Below are 19,239 nucleotides of genomic sequence, written 5' to 3'. Positions count from 1 at the left end.
GACAAGGAACAGGTAATTTGTATTTTACAAACTGTGTATCAGTACTTTCCGCATTGCTGAACTTGTAGGATGCTAAACGGTTTATTTTGTCACCTATTCAATACATATGAATTTTTACATTTAGGAATTTATTAATAATTCCACTTGAGACATGTTTCGCCCTTCATTGAGGGCATCATCAGTCAAATCATCTCCTCAAGGCAAAAATGAGGTACCTGATTAGTATTTAACATGCACACATTAATATACATTACAATGGGAAAATCAAGTTCGAGAAACACTTGTACAATAGTGATAGTTGAATATAAGTTTATAGACTAAGTAGTTGGCACCAATGCGTAAAATGACTGGGTAATTTTAGCAGAGCTAGCAGTGGTGCTCCGAAGAATAATTGACGCACTCATAGGAAATTATAACGTTTTTACAAATTATTTACATTATAACAGTCAGGGGAGAAAGGGTATAGTGCTCGGTGTCAATGTGTGTAACAAAAATTACCGTCACGGTTGGTAACTATACAGTAAATTTACATTATCCAATTGAACAGTCGAGAATTTACAGTTTATATACATATTTACAAGAGAGCCGCTTGGTGAGCAAGGATATAACAATGTCTAGCACCAAGTGCGTCCCGTTGTTTTAATCACTGGAAGACGATTGCAGGATTGACATATCAGAAATATGCAGAGTGGTTATTTGTAGGTAATTGTATTATTGGGAATATGTTGAGGGTTGAATCTTTCACTTTTACTTTAGTTAACTCCTTGTAGCTTGGAATGTTATGTGAAAACATCAGTGTGAGATGCCAGTGAGACTTAAAATGATATTATTACGTAAATGAAAGTATGAAGGACCTCGGGACGAAGTTACTGTTTTTGTTGCTGGTCTGGTGAAAATAGAAAGGAGTTGCTTATGCTATGAACTGCAGTGGAGATATTAGAATGTATAACTACAGAGTCAGAGCGTTGTAGCTGGGATGAAGCATCTTCTCATTCTGTCTGCGAAGAGGAGCCGTAATGACACGCCATGTTCGTGCCGGTGTGCGCTGGATTCTAGCGTGTTGTTGGAAGTTGTGTTGTATGAAGTGGAAGTTATCTGATGTGTTGCTGAGAGACTATTTGTTGGTGAGTATTGGTTGACTATGTAGGAGGCTCAGTCGGTAATACGCACGTTTGGTTGTCAAATAACAAATAACTGCCATCATTGTTGCCATTCAAATGCAGTTTACTCAGTGACACCCAATGAGTCTCCGTCCACGCTGACTAAGTTCACCGTACCAAACCCGGGACTTCAACCAGATAACTTTCAGTTTGATGCCTATAGAACCTCATTTGGCTATGGAATATTTTCCCTGCCCCCTGTGATTATAAAAGAAGAGTAAACCACTCTGCATATTTCTGATATGTCAATGCTGCAATTTTCTTCCAACGATTAAAACAACGGGACGCACTTGGTGCTAGACATTGTTATATCCTTGCTCACCAAGCGGCTCTCTTGTAAATATGTATATAAACTGTAAATTCTCAACTGTTCAATTGGATAATGTAAATTTACTGTATAGTTACCAACCATGACAGTAATTTTTGTTACAAACCTTGACGCCGAGCACTATACCCTTTCTCCCCTGACTGTTATAATGTAAATAATTTGTAAAAACGTTATAATTTCCTACAAGTGCGTCAATTATTCTTCGGAGCACCACTGCTAGCTCTGCTAAAATTACCCAGTAATTTTACGCATTGGTGCCGACTACTTAGGCTATAAACTTATATTCAACTATCACCATTGTACAAGTGTTTCTCGTACTTAATTTTCCCATTGTAATGTATATTAATGTGTGCATGTTAAATACTAATCAGGTACCTGATTTTTGCCTTGAGGAGGTGATTTGACTGATGATGCCCTCAATGAAGGGCGAAACATGTCTCAAGTGGAATTAATAATAAATTCCTAAATGTAAAAATTTATATGTATTGAATAGGTGACAAAATGAACCATTTAGCACCCTACATTCAGTATCTTCAATACAGATTAACAATGATTTTTATCACTTGCTGAACTTGTTCGTAATTTATTTTGTAAGGTCCATTTGGTAAATAATATTTAAAAAAATCAAAGATCACTGTTGATTTTCCGAAAACCGCAACCTAGACATCTCCATGTCCTTGGTAGGTTCCTGGTACCGTTCCACGTTCCTTGTCGTTATCGTCAAGTTGCCCTCACTGATATTTACTCGCACTGTTTTCACCACAGTTCATTACACGATTATGGTGTATATAGCGTTTAAGGAACCTTGTAATTTGATTTACTTTCCTCCTTTAACTGTGTTTGTGTGACCGCTGAAGTAACGGTTACATTTTATATCAAGTTTAAAAATCTCTAGTTTGCAATCATATAACACATGTGAGTCAAAATTTTAAAATAGTTCAAAAATCTCATCTCAAGGTGATGAGTTATCTTCAAACATTAGATATTAACTTAATATTTTAAACACTCATGAGCACTGAAGCTCAATTATAATGTTAGGGTTGAACAAAACAGATCCGAGTCCAGCTGTATGCTATTAAAATGTTTGTTTCAAAGCTACAGTGCTGGACATTTTTATGGATAAAAACTCGTCGTGTTCCGTTAAAATGTTGTAATAAAATGCGCCGTCTTCTGAGCTTGTTGAATGGTAGAAACATATAACTTGTGTTGTATATCTAATTGGTTCGAACTGTGAATATTTCCCCTAAAGAAGTTAAACGGGTCTAACCTCTCAGTTCAATACCAATCCCTGCAATGATGAAAGCCCAATATTAGCGAAAAGAAATTGACTGTAACATAATCTAATCAAACTTGTTTTTAAGGCAGACTCACCTCAACGGCCGTGTACGTGGCACGGCGACTGCAGCACAACGATTGTGTCTGCTCGTGTCGTGTTGCATGGCAAAGCGCTAAGGAGGGAGAAGTAGGGGCGGAAAGGGAATGTTTCTGGAACAAAGGCGATGTGGGAGAGGGTCCGGGGGACGTTGTGGATGAAAACAAAAATACGAAAAAATTATGTAGAGTTCGAAAAACAGTAGAATTTTCTGGAATTCTTAGCTTATCAACTAACATGATCAAGCAATCGAATAAGACTTTGGGGTTTTCCGAAATTTCGTTGAAGTTAAGATTAGCGTTATAATACTGGTCTACATGTATTAGACACGCTTCTGTAACGTCCAGCCTCGGTCCCTTACCTAGCGTCTCCATGATCTCGAGATCTTGATCTATGTACGTGAACTTATGTTTATGCTCATGGGCATGCTGGCCAACGGCTGAGAATCTGTTATCTTTCACAGCGTTGAGGTGTTCAAGATACCTGACATTAAAACTGTGTCTAGTTTGTTGGGGGAGGAAGCATTGGACTGCACTGACTATACCAAGCCCTCAATGCCATATGGAAGGATGAAAGGATACCTGAAGATTGGCAACAAGGAAGCACTGTACCATTGTTCAAAAAAGGAAATAGGAAGAAATGTGAAAATTAGCCTATAGATATATAACCCTATTATCACATGGGCTAAAAATAATGAAGAAAGTCATAGACAAAAGACTAAGGGATATAATGGAAACTCAGAGGAAGAACAATATGACTTGAGACCGAACAGATCAACAATAGACTTGATATTTACAGTGCGAACGATAATGGGAAAACATCTGGAAACGAAGAAGGAAATCATCTTCGTATTTTTTGATTTGGAAAAAGCTTATGATACAGTTAAGAGGAAACATGTATGGGAATGCCTACTGAAAAGGAATGTACAAAAATCATTAATTAACAAGATAAAAATGTATCATGAGAGTAAAAACAGTGTACAAGTGGGGAATAATGACAAACATTTTATACAGAAAAAGGTCTCAAGCAAGGAAGTGCATTGTTGCCATTATTGTTTATTATATTGATGGATGAAATCATAAAACATGTAAAACAGAGTATTAGTAGTGTTGAAGTGAATGCTTTGGTATTTGCAGATGATGTGGTGATTTGGAGAAAGGGAGAAAAGGAAGTACAAAGAACACTGGATGTTTGGAATGAAAATTTGAAGGAGTTTGGAATGGTGATTAGTAAAAAGAAAATTGTAGTCACGCGCTGTGGAAAAGAGAAAAAGAGAAGCCAAGTGAACATAGACAGAGAACGGTTAGAGAATGTAGAACGGTTTACATAGGCCTATCTGGGTAGCATTATTAATGGAAGTAATGAAATCGATAAGAGACTAAGGTACAACATTTTATTATCAAGTCAGAGAGCTTTTATGGGATGACAAATTACCCAAGAGAACAAAAATAACATTATATAAACAATATTTCATACCAACTGTAACATACGGACTAGAAACGCTCGTAACCAATAAGAGAAGATACTGTAGTAAGATCCAAGCAGCAGAAATGAAATTTTTAAGAACATTGGTTACAAGACAAGAAGATATAGAATTCAAAATATTAAAATCAGAGAAGAGCTAAATACAGAACCGTTAGTACAGAAGATGCAGAAAGCAAGACTGAGATGGTTCGGACATGTAAAAAGAATGGGAAAGGAACGGGTAGCAAGAAGAGAACTGGAAAGAGAAGTTAAGTGAAAGGGACCAGTTGGATGACCGAGAAGAAGGTGGATGGACCAGATGTGAAAGGACATTAGAGAAGCTGGATTGGATGTGGCGGAAGTAATGGAGCAGGAAAAGTGGAAGGACAGAAAGGAGTGGAAGAGGCCTGTTAACCACACCTGGACGACTGGAGTGGGACAATGATGATGATGATGATAATAATGAGGCTACTGTATAAAGGTAAAGGAAATCAGACTCTCCCGATTCGTATAGAGGTATTGCTTGAGAAAATAAAAATCTTTTCCCCAAATCCTAAGGGGCAGGCTCGTCTTGCTAACTACAGAAATCATTCCCAATGACCCATATGGGTTCAGGAAAGGCAGGTCAAACTTTACATGCAATACAGAACTTGCAGGAAGAAGTTTGAGAACCTTTGAGACATAAAAAAGGCAAATACCATGTTCTTATAGACTACAAAAAGACTTTTGACCTGCTGGATCATCAGATTATTATTGATAAACTTGGACAGATGTTAGAAAGAAATTATCTAACAAATATATTGGCGCAAACATCTTACAGGATAATACTGTAAGATAATCTTCACGACCTATCATCAAGACGAGGGGTGTTCCACAGGGTGACCCGATTAATCAGCTCTTATTCAACCTGATTACTGCAGACGTCACGGAAATACTGAAGGGATCCGAAGGACAAATCTCTACATACCTATGCAGATGATATGGCCCCTGGCTATTCGAATTTAGAAGACTTACAGAAATGATGGGATCTATTAGTATCCTGGGCAAAAAGAAACAAATTTCAGCTAAATATGGACAAAACTATTCACATGATATTGAGAAGGGGTGGTAGAGTTGCCGCCACAGATCAACTGTCCTACGAACAAGTCTCCCTAAAAATTGTTAATGATTTCAACTATCTTGGTGTAACCTTGCAGATCTCCAGAAGCTCCTTCACAAAACATGTAATAAAGAGGGGAACAGCAGCAGTAATAGCGATGAGTGATATCAAACTGCTACAAAGTCTACCAATTGACAGGGCTATGGTTTTTTTTCTTTTGCTAGTTGCTTTACATCGCGTCAACACAGATAGGTCTTATGGTGAGACAGGGCTATGAAGATCTTCTTTAGAAATATACCTAAGTCCCATCGTCACTTACAGCATACAACTCAATTGGCCCGTCAAAAATAACTTAAGAAACTGAGAGAAAAAAAAAAAAAAAAAAGAAAAAAAAAAAAAGAGGCAACTTTTCTGAAGAAAATTTTGTGTTTGTAGCAATACTAACTTCTGAATCAGCCAGGGAAGGATATAAAATTACAGATCTGCCTACCAACACCTGCTAACAAAGCTACAAGCTAAGAAGAAAGAAATCTGGTCTGAATTCTATGCAATTGAAGTCATGACACCCTCAGACTGGAAAGCACCCGACTATGATCTTCCACATAATTATGATAACTCTTTCCTCAGTGCATGGATTCCACTTCTGAGTGTGTAAAACCAAAGTCTTCCATGAATCAGCCTTAGTGTGCATCTGTGAACTATGTGAATTGTACAATCCTAGCCGCCTGAGCAAAAGAAGGGGCATGTCTCAGAATATGTCAGAGATGCCCTTTCCCATTCCACAGCAACTGGTATCCTGACTCTTAGGACCACTTACTAGGCCACTCAGCAGTTATCCATGGCTTATGAACTAGGACATGACTACAGTTATCCAAACCATGAACCACATTAAGCAGTAATCTTAAATTTATTTAACTGAAAATGGAGAAGTTTAATTTACACCTAAACATTGTTTCATTTAAAAAAAGGCCATGTGTAACACTGAAAATGTCAACAAAATAAGAGCGTTTGGCTAGCCCAACACAACTCTATATTCAGTTTTCATGTGTGTTACGCTGGTTAATAATAAGAATTTATTTCAGCCAAAAGGCCATAAAATGACATAAGTATGATCGGCTTAATCTAATTTTCACTATATTCCAGCAGTGATTTATATTCTTTCTTTACACTTGTTGAAGTGATACCATTCAACAAATTCCCGCACAAAGCGCACACACATTGTACACTTGGCTTGTGAAAACTTGTTCGTATGCATATCTTAAGAGCGCTGCGCAGGCGATTATTCAGACCTGTCCAATTTCGATCTAACATGGCATCTGTAGAATAAAGTCCAGGTGAATTTTTTTCTTTCTTTTCTTGTCTGGTTTTAAGACAAAACCCACGTGTCCCAAGAGACTTGGCACCAGGGACCACTGGCTGCTGGCAATGGGACAAACCTGTGGCCCAAAGCCCAGATGCTAGTGGACCCAAGCCGATCTGGCAATGACAAAGAAAGACTGATCGCCATAATAATTGACAATGGCAAGGAAATGGTTATGATTGCATGTCACATATTCCTAACTAACAACCACTGGATTTCAGCCCACATCCTTGAATGTGCTATCAAAATTTGTCAGGTTTTACATGTATGCTCTTTATCTTTTCTGCCTATGTTGTTTTCCCTGACCCTTAATACCACCTTACCAACACAAACTCTCACCGTGATTGCGAGCACTTCCCACTCTTCCCTGCTATCTCTTTTCTTCTCAGAAATTAACAGCATGTCGGAAGCAATGTAGACTGAGCTGAATGCCACGTGGGGGGAGTTTGCTTCCCGCTCCCCCCCCCCCCCCCCTGAAAAAATCACTGTCTTGACGGGTAAAAGGTAGTAGTTGTAAGTTGATTCTGATCTCTTCTATTAAGAATGGCTTGTTGGCTAGCTCATATGCTAATCCTAAAGCTGTCACTTTGGAGATTCCAAGAGCTCGCTTTAAATATCTTGCTTTCACATATTTTTTTTATTGTGTTCAAGTCATCTACTGTTAGACTTTCCCAAATTAATTCTAAGCCGTATGTTATTACTGGGAGTATTTTTGCGTTGAAAAGTATCAGCTGTTTTTATCAATATCTTGGTAGACTCGTTTATATATGCTCTTGATTGCGTTACGCTGGTTAATAAGAATAGCAAGGCGAGCAAGACACTACCTAAGAAAAGTTATTCCTAAGCATAGGATCAAACTAGATTAGATTTTGAAAACTATTAACAGATGAACCGAGATCGTAAACAAGACACACATGCCAAGAATGTCGTGAATCTATGTACCTTCCCTCCCCACAACAATTGGTGGTAAATATACTCAGCAGAACACAATGCCGACTCAACAATCGAGGAGAAAAAAAAAAGTACGTACCACGAATATGTAATGTGAATGAAATGAATTGAAGTCCGCCGCAAACTTACTGTAGTTAACAGTGGTCTTCGGTCTTCACACAATACATAAGTTTTAAATATTGGTGAATAATGACGTTAACGGATCCACGTGGATTACCAACCACGCAATTAACTAATGAAATTAGCATTGACTACTCAGATATTTGAATTGAACAACGTAGATTGCTTTATGCACATTTATCATAAGATCATATTTACTAAGTAAGTATTATAAAAATGCATAAGGGGAAAGGTCAATAAAATAAACACAAATTATGCACAAATGTTACCGTCATATTGGCCATTCTGAACTACCTGTAGTGTTGTCAGATTTTTACTAGAAATCCAGAATGAAAATTCCCATGTGGAAGAGTAAAATTTCATATTTAACGTGTAATATCCGTACTCAGGAAGGTAAATTACATTACATCTTTAGCTACTATTAAATTTAGTTTCTCTGACGTGTCCTTGTATCTTTTTCAGAGATTAGCATTTTTAATAGGAGGGAAAGGATTTTTTTCATGAAAGGAAGGAAATCTTCATAGTTGTTTATCACACTGCTCAGTTAGGCAACCTCTAGACCTATAGATAGTCTTTGTCAAGGATCATACAAGGTCTTTGAAAAACATTTGCCAGCGGCATCACGAATGTGTTTTCGTATGGAATACGGGTGTAAATCTAAATACTGAAAGTGAGGTTATGAAGGAATGATCCACGTGACTCTGTAACGGAGGCTTCTTGAAGTTATTTGTTGTTTTCTTCTGTTCAACTTCACAGTTAAGTAAGTAGACTCTTGTAGGTTATGTTGATTTGCAAGATAATTTTAATTTATTTTTTTCACCATAGATTTAGGAGGTAGGTGCACTTTGGGTGCTAAATGTGTTTTCGTTTCTTTCGACGAATTTTACGGAGTTGTTTCCCTAGTTAATCATAATAGGCACCAATGTGTGCATGTACACTACGTAACTGTCTGCGTGAAATGCATTATCACGGAAAGAATAATCTGGGGGCACAACTTAACACTGGTTTTACTTCTAGAAAACTTATTGAAATTGGCAGGGAATACCTGGGTAAACTATTCCTTTCGTCATTTTTTATAGCCATGACGTGGTTTTACATCCGAATCCGAAGAAAACAATATAAAGCTCTTAGGATCATTCGGTAAAACTTCAACATTGTTCCCCAAGTTGTAATGTACATTTTACAAAATTGAATCATAAGTCGGGCTCTTTGGCTGATGGTCAGCGTTCTGGTCTTCGGTCCAGGGCCCCGGGTATATCTGCGTATTTTAAATCATCTGTTTCGGGCCCTGGTGTTCAATACACGTCTTCATCTACACAAAAAAAAAAAACGTACCGGTAAAAGTGAATACATCCTTCCACAAAGGGTTGGCATCAGGAAGGGCATTCGATCGTAAAGCAGGGCTGAATCCATTTAAAAAATTGCTGACCCTGGGTATAGGCCCTACTTGGAAACATGTAAGGCTGCTCCCTAAAAGTAAATTTGACTGCCCTAAGTATGACTCATTACAGTTGTCATCTTTGCCAGCTACCTATTCAAATCACCAAACATTACCAAAACAAACTAGCTTAATTGTAATGTAAGTAGCAGTATTGAAGATTCCCTTACCACCAAGCAAGTGGCTGCATATTTTGGGTCACATAGCTGTCAGCTTGCTTTCGGGAGGTAGTGTGTTCAAATCCCACTGTTCGCAGCCCTGAGGATGGTTAATTCTGTTTCACACTGAGCAAATGGTGTAGGCCTAACTGTATCTTAATTAAGACCATGGGCATTTATTTCCCACATCTAGCCCTTTCCTATCCCATTGTCACCACAAGACCTCTCTTTTGATGCCACAAAGAGCTAATTGTAAAAAAAATGAATAATAAAATATTCCGTTACCTGAGTATAATGGAAACAAGAGAGGTCCACCTATTCAATACCATTCAGTGTTATAAATTAAATTATAACATTTTATTATTCTTAGTACCATTTCAGTGCTGGTGTGCATCATCATCAGCCACAAATAAGAAAAACGTACAATGACAAGGTTACAAAAAACACTGCATAATTTGATTTGATTTGATTTGATTTGATTTGTTTATTTATCACCAACAGAGTTATTGATTCTCCAATTACAGATGATATAATACATTCAAATAATAACAATATTAACAGAACTTACTACTACCACTAATTATAAATAAGCAATATATAATATATACATATTTACAAAACACATTAGGAATTTTACAAAACTGGCAAGACTTAATTAAAAAACAAGATCCGTAAACATTAACTTATGACTTAAACCTAAAAACTTTTTTTTTTTGGTTAAGTCTTGCCAGTTTTGTAAAATTTGTGTATACTTTATGCATTGTGTTTTGTAACCTTGTCATTGTATGTTTTTCTTATTTGTGGCTGATGATGATGCACACCAGCATTGAAACCGGTACTAAGAATAATAATATGTTATAATTTAATCCTTCAGTCAGTCATATGAAATAAATCCTGATTTTCATAAGCAAGCTAGTTTTCCAATCCAGTGAGAAATTCACCTGAATCAGAAAGTGATGGAACCATCTGACGCATCGGCATTGAGGCCTTCGGTTCCGAGGGTCACGGGTTCGATTCCCGGCCGGGTCGGGGATTTTAATCGCGTCTAATAATTCTTCTGGCTTGGGGTGTTTGTCCCAACATTTTCCTCTTCATATTCAGACAACACACTACACTTCTAACCACCACAGAAACACGCAAGAGTGGTTAAATCCCTCCATGTAGGGTTGGCGTCAAGAAGGGCATCCACCTGTAAAACGGGGCCAAATTCACCTGTGCGACACAGTTCACACCCGCGACTCCACAGATGTGGGAAAAGCGATAGAAGAAGAAAAAAGTGATGGAACCAACTAGAGGGAGAATTATTTTAGATGTGGTGCTGATAAAACGAGATGAGCTCTCTAGAGATACTGAAGTGATAGATGGTATAAGTGATCATAAAGCTGTTTTTGGTCATTAAAAATAAACATGATAGAAAGGAATATTGTAAAAGTAGGGCTATTAGGCAATACCATATGGCTTGTGCCGTGACTCAACCGGCAGGTCAACCCAAAGGAGAGCGGGCCAGAGATCTGGATTAATAAACGTAAGGACCAACCCAGAGGTATAATGTCAAGACAAAGTTTTAAACAGCTTGACTAGAACATTTATTTTACACATAATTAAGAACAAACATATTCGGAAGCGCTTGAGTACTAACATGGTTAAAAGGAGGGTTTTGACCCGTTTCATTCATTCATCTGTAAGTAGGGGAACAGCCTTATGTAAAACAGAAAGGTAATCCTCTCCTCCTACAAGAGGTCTAACATGAACATAAACTATTCGCCTTAGTACCAGATAAATTTCGAACATATCACCACTGGGCTGCTATGTATATACAGTTCACCAGCTACCTTGTGTAAAGAAACATCATCTAAAAGTGAACATAAGGTTAACATCCCATTAGGGTACCATTTGCAAACATAAGACATCGAACTAAACGCCCAGAACATTCTGGCACCTTACATATCATTTCCGTGAGCTCATTCCTTAGCTCCTACTTTGATTTCAAACCAAAACATCGATAACGTAGGCTCAAGTGGGCACCAATAGCTTATGATACAAGAAACATAGAATTTAAGGGCTAGAACACTTAGGTTCAAGTTCATTACTCAGTAATGTCTCTACACCAAGCCTTCTGTTATCAGTTCACAAACTAAAGTCGCCAGATACATGGCTTTACATATCTGTTTCTTAGTTCCTAGTTCCTCCCATCATCCTACCTACATTTAGAAAACCAGAAGATCTTACCTCCCATGCCCCCCTCACGGTCCTTGGTTCGATGGAAGAGAAGTGCTCTGCTCCAAGTGCAGCAGCTGAGTGAGTATGTCCATCGCCCGGCGAGGCGCACCGCGCATGCGAGTGGGGCATGACAGAAGATCGAGATACGAAAAGAAAGACAAAAACGGAGGGACGACCCAGGACGGAACGAATTCCTGGCCCTGGAGCCATAAGTGAGGAACAGGGAGAGAACACATTTATTATAACATATCAATGGCCAAGATAGTCAGGAAACGCGCACAATTAATTACAATAAATTTCAATGAGCTCACTAGGAGCGCCACACACACATATATCAAGTTCTTTAAGGCGGGGGGAGATAAAACTCATGGTTCATGGCTGATAAGAGAATTATGGGGTCATTTATAAAAGGTAATTATGATAAATAGAAATGTAAACAGCCTTTGGGATGGGTTTAAAACTATCGTGTATGAAAACAGGTGGAGTGTATATATGAGGAGTTACAGAAGGCAGAAGTATTCAGTCAGCAGTATGTAAAGGTAGTTGAATATACTTCGAAATGCATTTATTTATTTCTGCTTCCCCCATTTGGAGGCTGCCAAAAAGACAAAGCTTACATAAAACTTTGAATAATAATTACAACAGTCATTCAAAATATGTCTATAAATGATAGATATACCATAGTAAGTTACAGCCTACTTAATGATAATAAATTATATCAGTCAATAAATTTGAAATCCATGAGGAATTCCTCATAGTACAAAGATATAACTAAGAGTATAAATGATTTTTTACTATTGCTAACGCTCCTTTTAGGGCTGCTGACCCAAAGTCCTTAATAAATTGGTTGAGCAAATTAAATTTCTTACAAAAGTTGTGGAATGCGTGAGTAATGGTGCCTCTTGCTCCTATCATTAATCTTAAAACATCAATGGAGTCCAGATGATATTTTTTGGCATAGTATAGAATTGTAGGTTCATATATATCACATTTCTCCTTGTGTACATCATGTAGTCGAGTGGATGATGCTTCGGTTCTAATTGTGGGGTCTATTATGAACCCTTTACTTGAGTCTGGTGATATAGCTATCATGTCAATCCGCCAGCTTGACCCTATCTGAGACAATCCATGTACCTCTTCGTAGACTGTATGACGCTTTTCTCTCAGGGCTTCAGCATTCATAGATCGTATACGATGATGTCGTGAATTCCGTAGGGTGTCATTAAAAGGACAGGTACCCAAGATGTGGCCAAGTGTTTCAGTCTCACTGTGACAGTGCCGACAGTGGTTATTGTCTTGGAACCTGCCAGGTAATGCACGAACTGGAACTACATTTGCTGTAAGTTTTATGCCATAATGTCCAGATAGAGGAGGCGATTAATACTGGTGAATTACTGAAATTTACCTATGATATTAAAGAAATTTCCAAAAAAGATGCAAAAGTTGAAAACCAGAAAAGCAGCTGGGATTGATAAGATTTCTGGGAATATATTAAAAACTATTGGTTGGGATATAGAAAAACTTCTTTGATTATTCTTTGCATGAAGGAGCAATACCAAATGAATGGAGAGTTGTAATAATAGCCACTGCGTACAAGGGAAAGGTGACAAACATACCAAACCCAAACCCCATGGCACTACAGCGCTTGAAGGGCCGTGGCCTACCAAGCGACCATTGCTCAGCCCGAAGGCCTGCAGATTACGAGGTGTCGTGTGGTCAGCACGGCGAATCCTCTCGGCCGTTATTCTTGGCTGTCTAGACCGGGGCCGCCATCTCACCGTCAGATAGCTCCTCAATTTTAATCACGTAGGCTGAGTGGACCTCGAACCAGCCCTCAGGTCCAGGTAAAAATCCCTGGTCTGGCCGGGAATCGAACCTGGGGCCTCCGGGTAAGAGGCAGGTACGCTATCCCTACTCCACGGGGCCGGCAAGGTGACAAACGTAAAGCGGATAATTACAGGTCAGTCAGCTCGACATGTTGTTTGTAAGCTGTGGGAAAGCATTCTTTCTGATTATATTAGACACATTTGCAAAATTACTAACTGGTTTGATAGAAGGCAGTTCAGGTTTAGGAAAGGTTATGCCAATGAGGCTCATCTTGTAGTTGCCGGACCCAGCAGTTCTCATAATACCAATATAATGGTCCGTTATTGGACATTATAAATTTTCCGGCTAACTCATTCGTTGGATGCCTGCGTTTCGCCCTCGTGTGCTAAGTTAGGCTCATCAGTTGGGACTTAGCACACCACCCAAGACGCAAGGCTAGTGCACTTGGTCACACTGTTAACTACCTTTGTTTTTGGGAAAAGAATCAGGATAACTCAGTATAATTCATTTCCCATACTGTTTATAATGGGTTTTAGCAGCTAATTGCCTGCTATTTGTTTGTGTTTTTTCAGTTTATTTACAGTGCAAATACACAAAGAAAGGTAATATTTTATTTACAATTGCTCCTCCTAAGGGTCACTGTATAGTGCCAGCCTCCAGATCCCAAAATTGAGGGGTCAGAAGTGGCACAGGTAGTCGGAATTTTGAAGAACTGAAAAGAGTCCATATGGCACTATATATCATACGATGTTGGTATGTTAAGATATCTGGTGAGATTTGTGATCTTTATCTTTTTTAATATTATAATTGGTATATACAGTTGTATCAGCACACACGTTGTTAAAACATAACCGGTTTTCGGACACTAAGGTCCATCATCAGTGTTAATATTTAAATTTAATTTCACATAAGTGCGTCGTCAAAATGAGTTAAAAAGGAGTTTAAATTTGTAGCTCTGTTGACATCAACTGTAAAATGAGAAAAAAGAAAACAAGTGTAAAATTATGAAATCAATACATGTAAACTTACAATGTTGTTATAAAAATTTATGGACATACCATGGTAAGGCTGGCTTTCCTTCGTGCTCAGCTGTTGGTCGATTACTAACAAGCGTTCAGCTTTAACTACGGAATGTATGTCAGTGTACTGGCCTTCGGTTCAGAGGGTCCCGGGTTCGATTCCTGGCTGGGTCGGGGATGTTAAGCTTAATAGGTTAATTCCTACGGCACAGGGTCTGGATGTATGCGTTGTATTCATCATCATTTCATCCTCATCACGACACGCAGGTCGCTTATGGGTGTCGAATAGAAAGACCTGCACCTGGCGAGCCGAACCCGTCCTGGGATATCCCGGCACTAAAAGTCATACGACATTTAATTTTACCATTCCTTACCACCTTTAAAGGTACAAACTTTTTTTCACATTCCTCAACAAATGCTTTAAACCCATCCCAGAGTCTGTTTACATTTTTATTTACCATCTTCCAGCGATCATAGTTACTTTTTTAAAACTCTCTCATGCCTGTTTTATCAGCCATATGGTACTGCCTAATAGTCCTACTTTTAAGGCCTTCCCTTCTTTCACTTTTATTTTTAACTACGACAAAAATAGCTTTGTGATCACTAATACCATCTATTACTTTCGTTTCTTTATAGAGCTCATCTGGTTTTACCAGCACCACATCCAAAATATTCTTCCCTCTAGTTGGTTCAATCACTTTCTGAATCAGCTGCCCTTCCCATATTAACAAAATTGCCATTTGTTGTTCATGCTTCCTTTCGTTCGCATTACCTTCCCAATTGACATTTGGTAAATTGAGATCACCTGCTACTATCGCGTTCCTTTCCTTATTGTTTCCCACATAGGCGATTATCTTATCAAATAATTCTGAATCAGCATCAGCGTTACCTTTTCCCGGTCTGTACACTCCAAAGACATCAAGTTGCCTGTTATCTTTAGAGATGAGCCTTGCACCCAGAATTTCATGTTTTTCATCCTTAACTTTTTTGTAGCTTACAAGTTCTTCTTTCACCAGAATGAATACTCCCCCTCCTAGCATTCCTATCCTATCTCTGCAATACACACTCCAGTTCCGTGAGAATATTTCTGCATCCATGGTAAGGCTGGCTTTCCTTCCTTCCAGCTTATAAATATGGCTGTTCCGTGATATGACTGTTCTGCAGAATTTCCCTGTACACCATACCCTCACATTACACAAGACAATGGCCTTATTGATTGTAAAGTATATGGACAAACTACTACTAAACGGACAGATATCTGTACCAGGAGTTTTAGCTCGTGATTTAATATACATGTCCTACTCCTAAAGACCCAAAAGACTAAACGAAGGACTATCATATTTAGAGATCTCTATAGTTGACTATGTATGTTTATTGAAGATGCTCTAGTTGTTCCATGGCACCATATACAGACAGTTGACAACATTGACATTAAAGTAAACAAATTTAACAAATATCTGACCACGCTCTTTGACCAACGTAACAGTACGGGCAACACAAGCCTCAGTTTCATGGCTAAAGATGGAGTTTAAAGAACTGGTGGCAAGACGAGATGCTGCACACAGAAAGTTTAAGCGATAACTGACACAAGACAATTTTGATGCATTTAAATGGCTACATAATGAGACTTCGCAAGTGGTATGCAACACTTGAATCAGACATGCACATACCCTCTTAAAACATATTATTATACCTGCTATGGCATGGAAGGAACTAAGAAAAATAGGAATAGGTTAACAAATATGACCATCCTATTATCCTACCCTTGGACTTGCTCAGTACATATTTCACCACTTCTGGACATACAATTGACAGAGAGAAGAAACATGGAACATTACACAGCAACTAAAACTCCACTCCACCCAACAGAAAAAATGTTTACTTTTCTCATGTGACAAGCCTTATTTAGAATTAAATCGAAGTCGAAAGGGATATACAACATTGAAATGGAAATTAAGAAAATAATTGACATAATTTTACCTACTACAACTCTCATTTTTAATCATTCACTAATGACTGACATATATCCTTCCTTATGGAAAGCTGCCTTTGTTTTCCTGCTCCCTAAAAAGTTACCACCTGAAGATGTAACCGACTACCAACCAGCTGGTATATATTGGCTCTTTCAAAAGCCCTAGAAACAATATCCTTGATGAATACCAGACTGGTTTTCAATGCAATCCTTACTAGTATCACACTAATTATGGTTACAGACAACATTCGCAATGCAATGGACAGGAGAAAAGTTGCAATCCTAGCTCTTCTTGCCTTCTCTAAGGCCTTTGGCTCAATTGACATAGCTATACTACTTTCTAGGACAATATTTAAGCTCTATTTTTCATCAAACCCTCTCCAGTAGCATGTCCAGTGTCTTTTTCTGTATATCACTCCCTATCTTTTGTATTGAAAAAAATGATAGTAGTTGTTGCTGCACTGCACCCACAGGTTGCAGTCGATGACTACTTTTCAGGAGGGGCAGATACATGCAGTGGCACTTGTGATAGCTTTTCAGGACCTGATATTTGAGTACAATGTGCATTATGAGAAAAATTATCTTCGACCGGTATTATTATTATTATTATTATTATTATTATTATTATTATTATTATTATTATTATTATTATTATTATTATATATGCGAATAAGCCCATTAGGACTAAGCACAGTACTTAGACAGTTGAATTTGTCTTCCTTTGTGCCCTATTTCTTTCATTTTACTGTGGGCTTCCTTTCTGTTTTTAGATCAGGGTGTTCCTGGCTTCCTCTTTGGTCTTTCCTCTTGATCAGTTTGCTATTTGTGAATTTTGGATCTGAAGAATACCTGATTTTTGACTGGGGCTGCCCGTCTAAACAAGAAAAGAAGGTGGGGAAGAGAGGAATGCCCTTATCAGGCGCTCCCCTAATCCTCCTGCGAAAGGGGAATCACGCTATCCATCAGGAGGATTTACATCAGCGCCAGCAGGTCCATCTGCTCATAAAACTCTGCGCTTACCTCGTAAGAGGAAAGCCCGCCACTGTAAATCATCAAAGAAGTCCTCGACGTTAATCAACTCTTCTGCTGATGAGGTGCTGAACATTGAGCATTCATCTACCTTCACGGATGTTGATGTTTAGGTTTAAAAGCGTCTCACAGCTTATAACCAAAAAAATCCCTAAAAAGTCTACATTATGGCACTGTTGCAGTGGAACTGGAACATTATGGCAGGCATCTTACTGAGTTTTGCCAGCTAATTAGTCAGTTCGCAATGAGTATAGTCTGTATTCAAGAAATTTAATTCAGACCAGGTCATCATATGGTCTTGAGAAATTTTGGATTATACTTGACACAACAGGATTATGCTAACCGGGCCTCTGGTGGCAGTGGTATTTTTATTTGTCCTGATACCTACAGTGAAGTGGTTCCATTAAGAACCCAGTTGGAGGCAGTAGTGGTGTTTCCTTGCCAGTACAGTTTGTAATGTTTACATCCCACTGGGCCAGCCTCTTACTATCAGTGATGTACAGTAATTGATCACATAGATCAGCTCTCACATTCCTTCCTCTTAATGGGTGACTCTTAACGCCCGCCACCCACTGTGGGGCTCTGAAATGCCTTGCCGCAGAAGAAGGGAGTTGTAACAGTTAATGAGAGAGCTAGATTTATGCATTTTAAATGCAGCGGAGGAAACAGTTTTTAGCATAGCGCACAGTACATTCTCCCACGTTGACGTTAATCTGTGCAACTGAGCGCTCGTTTCCCTGCTTCGGTGGGATGTACAAAATGACCTCTGTGATAGTGACCCTTTCCTCATTATTCTTTATTCTTACTTTGTTGAAATAGATATCCATCAAGGCTCCACCATGATGGATTCTTAAACGTGCTGATTTTGCAAAGTACACATCACTAGCTGTCTTTAATGACGCAGATAGCCGGAGCATAGATGATGATATAACTTATATCACACAAGTTATTCTTGCTGCTCCTGAGGAGTCCATTCCATGTTTTTCTTTGACTTTTCGGTGAAAATTTATTCCTTGGTGGAAAGAAAAAGTTGCAACAGCAATAAGAAAACGACGTCACGCTCATAAATGCTATTGTAGGCAGCCTATTTTGACCAACTTCTTAACATTTAAAAAATTCTGCGCTAAGGTATGAATTCTTGACAGAGTAAAAAAGCTTCATGGAAAAGATGTGTATCATCCATCACATACACCGTCATCTCAAGTGTGGACTAAACTTCAACGCATTTCAAGAATACAAGGACTGGGAATATCCATTGCAGGCCGTATCATCACTGATCTAACCTTGGTTGATAATCATCTAGTAAGTCACTTTGCAGATGTATCTGGTTCCAGAATTACCATTCTGATTTCCTGGTTCTGAAGTGGAAGGCAGAATGCCATCATCTGAGTTTTGCTGCTTAAGCTTTAGAGGATTATAACATTGCCCTTTATGGAGTGGGAACTCTGCAGTGCCTTGGTACTTTGCAAAGATACAGCCCCTGGAGAAGATAATGTTCATTATGAGATGTTGAAACACCTCAGCAAGGATAGCCTATTATGTATAATTTCTTGAAGTGTTCAACCGAATCTGGATAGAGGGTGAGTTTCCGTCGCGGTGGTGAGAGGATTAGTAATTCATTTCATCAAACCTGACAAAGATCCTAAGTATGCGGGAAGTTGCAGACGTATTTGTCTCACTAACTGTCTGTGTAAACTATTTGAGAGGATGAATTGCCGACTT

The 19,239-nt window shown here is 38.6% G+C and overlaps 2 protein-coding genes across 3 annotated transcripts in view; one reads left to right on the top strand and one right to left on the bottom strand.

Moving 5' to 3' along the window:
- Det (Deterin) overlaps nt 1-7,945 on the bottom strand; it is a 67,641-nt gene extending 59,696 nt beyond the window's left edge. The window contains exon 1 of one of the 2 annotated variants that reach the window (XM_067138777.2): nt 7,864-7,945. The gene's annotated coding sequence lies outside the window, so the exon portion shown is untranslated. Of the gene's footprint in view, nt 1-7,813 lie in introns of both variants that reach the window. The other variant, XM_067138776.2, reaches the window with a different exon arrangement.
- Nucleotides 7,946-8,513: 568 nt separating this feature from the next.
- The window catches only part of Rrp5 (Ribosomal RNA Processing 5), a 385,044-nt gene continuing 374,318 nt past the window's right edge, over nt 8,514-19,239 (top strand). The window contains exon 1 of the mRNA XM_067156013.2: nt 8,514-8,614. The gene's annotated coding sequence lies outside the window, so the exon portion shown is untranslated. The remainder of the gene's footprint in view (nt 8,615-19,239) is intronic.

Source organism: Anabrus simplex, chromosome 1 (assembly GCF_040414725.1).
Source record: "Anabrus simplex isolate iqAnaSimp1 chromosome 1, ASM4041472v1, whole genome shotgun sequence".
Taxonomy (NCBI): domain Eukaryota; kingdom Metazoa; phylum Arthropoda; class Insecta; order Orthoptera; family Tettigoniidae; genus Anabrus; species Anabrus simplex.
This window is presented reverse-complemented; position numbering and strand designations above follow the sequence as displayed.